A 5,000-nucleotide genomic window follows, 5' to 3' on the forward strand; every position below is an offset into this window, starting at 1 on the left:
CCCACCGAGACACTCACTCAAGAGCACCCTGGTAGGATTGCAACGGGGTCCGCCTCGGGACGCACGAGCACGCACGAGGCGCGTCGCACGCCTTCAGCTCGCCCCACCGGCAGGACGTCCCACGATACATGCCAGTTAAACACCGACGGGCGGTGAACCAACAGCGTGGGACACAAATCCAACTACGAGCTTTTTAACCGCAACAACTTTAATATACGCTATTGGAGCTGGAATTACCGCGGCTGCTGGCACCAGACTTGCCCTCCAATAGATACTCGTTAAAGGATTTAAAGTGTACTCATTCCGATTACGGGGCCTCGGATGAGTCCCGTATCGTTATTTTTCGTCACTACCTCCCCGTGCCGGGAGTGGGTAATTTGCGCGCCTGCTGCCTTCCTTGGATGTGGTAGCCGTTTCTCAGGCTCCCTCTCCGGAATCGAACCCTGATTCCCCGTTACCCGTTACAACCATGGTAGGCGCAGAACCTACCATCGACAGTTGATAAGGCAGACATTTGAAAGATGCGTCGCCGGTACGAGGACCGTGCGATCAGCCCAAAGTTATTCAGAGTCACCAAGGCAAACGGACCGGACGAGCCGACCGATTGGTTTTGATCTAATAAAAGCGTCCCTTCCATCTCTGGTCGGGACTCTGTTTGCATGTATTAGCTCTAGAATTACCACAGTTATCCAAGTAACGTGGGTACGATCTAAGGAACCATAACTGATTTAATGAGCCATTCGCGGTTTCACCTTAATGCGGCTTGTACTGAGACATGCATGGCTTAATCTTTGAGACAAGCATATGACTACTGGCAGGATCAACCAGGGAGCTGCGTCAACTAGAGCTGAGCAGCCGGCCGCCCGGGAGTGTGTCCCGGGGGCCCGCGCGAACACGCAAGCGTCCGCTCAATTATTCTGCAAACAGGAGGAGGCTGAGCTCCCCTGCACCATACACCTCGAAACCCTCTCAGGTCCCGGCGGCGCGCAGCGCCGTCCTAAGTACTTGGTCGGGTTCGAGAGAGGCGCAATCGCCCGGAGTTTGGCGAGTAGACGCTTTAGGTGCGACCACCCGTGCTCCCAACTGAGCTTGCCGCTGCCGACAGAGGCCCGGGAGCGTGCTGTCGTGGCATTGCCGGCGGGAGACAACACGCGCCACCTACGGTGACCGGCAGCTCCAACGCCAGCGCCACAGAAGGACAAAAGCCCCACTTGGGTGCCGAAGCGAACTCTCCCAGCACAGCGCACGCGCCAACACGTCCGCACAGCTGCGATACAAACCACCTGCGAGAACCGCAGAGGCGACCGAGCAGCAGACGGCGTCGCGGCGCCGAGCGCCGGGCGGCGGCGCATCCTCAGCGCACACAGTCCTCAATCGGACCAGCACACTGCAGATGTCCACCGCGCTTCGCACCGGGCCCGCGAGGACCTACTTTGGCCGCACGGCGCCGCGTGCAGGGTGCGCCGGCGCGCAGCTGCGCCGCCTGCCGCCTCCGTCGGCCGGCGCGCCTGCCACTGGCCGCCCCCACCAGCCGGCTGTAGCGCGTGCGCCCACGCACCGCACGGCCAACACGCCGGGAGGCCCCCCCTCACCGGCCGGGGACGGTCCCACCCAGCCACCGCCGCGTATCGCTTCACACCCACATGCCATTCACGTTCGTGGGCATGGTGGGTATCGCTGCAACAACCGGTTGGTAGCTCAACCGATCGTCGCCATCACTGATTCACCCCTAGCGAGAACAACCGCACCACAACGGTTTACCAGTTGTTCATTTGCGTAACGTCACCAGCAAACGTAGGCGTCCATCGCCATTTGCAAATTCAACGATTGTTGCATGCCTGTGTCAGGTGTCACGACACACTGTCTGCCCACATACACGCAACAACATGTCCACGCTTAGCGAACACGTGGAAGGTGGCCCCCGTACGTATGCGATGTCCATTGCGCGAACGACTGTCAACCGGCCTCTGTCGCATGTCGCAGATGTGGAACGCAGTGCACCGTGCTATCACGGTGTGTGAGAAGAGACGACTACGTCTGACAACACGCGCCACTACATCAACAGACGGCTCATGCTGATCGCCATCCAGGGCATACCACACTGCAATCCAGCTCTTATAGGGAGACGACACGTAGCTGAGTGCACAACATTTGGACCGCATGGTTCGCCGTTGTTGGCGCAGTCGTTGTACGGTCACATGTACCACGATGTATCATTCAGTACATGAGGACCAATGTGCAGTACAGTGTGTGATTTGGACGTACAACATCAGCGGACAGTTGACACAGGCCGTACCACAGCGTAGGCTAAGTGCTTCGCCATGCGAATGCCAATGAACAACTGCAAATGCCAATGAACAACTGCAAAGGGCATTGAGCATGTACGTCCTGCTGCCATCCACATTACAGTGTATAGCTGCAAGGTGTTTAACATGAAGCGATACACTGGGGACCGGGCAGTGCGAGTAGCAAACTATATTGCGGGGGTTGCAGTTAGGCAACACTACACTAATTTAACGCGTCGTATGACAATTACAGAGCAGGTTAAGGCCCAACGTGTGTTGGGTTAAGGCCCAACGTGTGTTGGGTTAAGGCCCAACGTGTGTTGGGTTAAGGCCCAACGTGTGTTGGGTTAAGGCCCAACGTGTGTTGGGTTAAGGCCCAACGTGTGTTGGGTTACGTTAAGGGGCAATGTGGGTTACGTTAAGGGGCAATGTGGGTTACGTTAAGGGGCAATGTGGGTTACGTTACGGCGCAATATAGGTTACGTTACGGCGCAATATAGGTTACGTTAAGGGGCAATGTGGGTTACGTTACGGCGCAATATAGGTTACGTTACGGCGCAATATAGGTTACGTTAAGGCGCAATATCGGTTACGTTAAGGCGCAATACAGGTTACGTTAAGGCGCAATACAGGTTACGTTAAGGCGCAATACAGGTTACGTTAAGGCGCAATACAGGTTACGTTAAGGCGCAATACAGGTTACGTTAAGGCGCAATACAGGTTACGTTAAGGCGCAATACAGGTTACGTTAAGGCGCAATACAGGTTACGTTAAGGCGCAATGCAGGTTACGTTAAGGCGCAATGCAGGTTACGTTAAGGCGCAATACAGGTTACGTTAAGGCGCAATGCAGGTTACGTTAAGGCGCAATGCAGGTTACGTTAAGGCGCAATACAGGTTACGTTAAGGCGCAATACAGGTTACGTTAAGGCGCAATACAGGTTACGTTAAGGCGCAATACAGGTTACGTTAAGGCGCAATACAGGTTACGTTAAGGCGCAATACAGGTTACGTTAAGGCGCAATACAGGTTACGTTAAGGCGCAATACAGGTTACGTTAAGGCGCAATACAGGTTACGTTAAGGCGCAATACAGGTTACGTTAAGGCGCAATACAGGTTACGTTAAGGCGCAATACAGGTTACGTTAAGGCGCAATACAGGTTACGTTAAGGCGCAATACAGGTTACGTTAAGGCGCAATACAGGTTACGTTAAGGCGCAATACAGGTTACGTTAAGGCGCAATACAGGTTACGTTAAGGCGCAATACAGGTTACGTTAAGGCGCAATACAGGTTACGTTAAGGCGCAATACAGGTTACGTTAAGGCGCAATACAGGTTACGTTAAGGCGCAATACAGGTTACGTTAAGGCGCAATACAGGTTACGTTAAGGCGCAATACAGGTTAGGTTAAGGCGCAATACAGGTTAGGTTAAGGTACGACATAGGTTAGGTTAAGGTACGACATAGGTTAGGTTAAGGTACGACATAGGTTAGGTTAAGGTACGACATAGGTTAGGTTAAGGTACGACATAGGTTAGGTTAAGGTACGACATAGGTTAGGTTAAGGTACGACATAGGTTAGGTTAAGGTACGACATAGGTTAGGTTAAGGTACGACATAGGTTAGGTTAAGGTACGACATAGGTTAGGTTAAGGTACGACATAGGTTAGGTTAAGGTACGACATAGGTTAGGTTAAGGTACGACATAGGTTAGGTTAAGGTACGACATAGGTTAGGTTAAGGTACGACATAGGTTAGGTTAAGGTACGACATAGGTTAGGTTAAGGTACGACATAGGTTAGGTTAAGGTACGACATAGGTTAGGTTAAGGTACGACATAGGTTAGGTTAAGGTACGACATAGGTTAGGTTAAGGTACGACATAGGTTAGGTTAAGGTACGACATAGGTTAGGTTAAGGTACGACATAGGTTAGGTTAAGGTACGACATAGGTTAGGTTAAGGTACGACATAGGTTAGGTTAAGGTACGACATAGGTTAGGTTAAGGTACGACATAGGTTAGGTTAAGGTACGACATAGGTTAGGTTAAGGTACGACATAGGTTAGGTTAAGGTACGACATAGGTTAGGTTAAGGTACGACATAGGTTAGGTTAAGGTACGACATAGGTTAGGTTAAGGTACGACATAGGTTAGGTTAAGGTACGACATAGGTTAGGTTAAGGTACGACATAGGTTAGGTTAAGGTACGACATAGGTTAGGTTAAGGTACGACATAGGGTAGGTTAAGGTACGACATAGGTTAGGTTAAGGTACGACATAGGTTAGGTTACGGTACGACATAGGTTAGGTTACGGTACGACATAGGTTAGGTTACGGTACGACATAGGTTAGGTTACGGTACGACATAGGTTAGGTTACGGTACGACATAGGTTAGGTTACGGTACGACATAGGTTAGGTTACGGTACGACATAGGTTAGGTTACGGTACGACATAGGTTAGGTTACGGTACGACATAGGTTAGGTTACGGTACGACATAGGTTAGGTTACGGTACGACATAGGTTAGGTTACGGTACGACATAGGTTAGGTTACGGTACGACATAGGTTAGGTTACGGTACGACATAGGTTAGGTTACGGTACGATATAGGTTAGGTTACGGTACGATATAGGTTAGGTTAAGGTACACATTGTTGTAAGGAAAGGTTTAATGGGGGGCGGGGCGGGGCGGCCGGTTTGTTGATTGTGATTAT

The 5,000-nt window shown here is 51.5% G+C and overlaps 1 non-coding gene across 1 annotated transcript in view; it reads right to left on the minus strand.

Annotated features, from left to right (window-relative positions):
* The window catches only part of LOC124590366, a 1,910-nt gene extending 1,079 nt beyond the window's left edge, over positions 1-831 (minus strand). The window contains exon 1 of the ribosomal RNA XR_006976573.1: positions 1-831. This exon is cut by the window's left edge and continues 1,079 nt beyond it. This is a non-coding gene — a ribosomal RNA (small subunit ribosomal RNA).
* Between the last annotated feature and the right edge of the window lie 4,169 nt (positions 832-5,000).

This window comes from Schistocerca americana, unplaced genomic scaffold (genome assembly GCF_021461395.2).
Source record: "Schistocerca americana isolate TAMUIC-IGC-003095 unplaced genomic scaffold, iqSchAmer2.1 HiC_scaffold_763, whole genome shotgun sequence".
Taxonomy (NCBI): domain Eukaryota; kingdom Metazoa; phylum Arthropoda; class Insecta; order Orthoptera; family Acrididae; genus Schistocerca; species Schistocerca americana.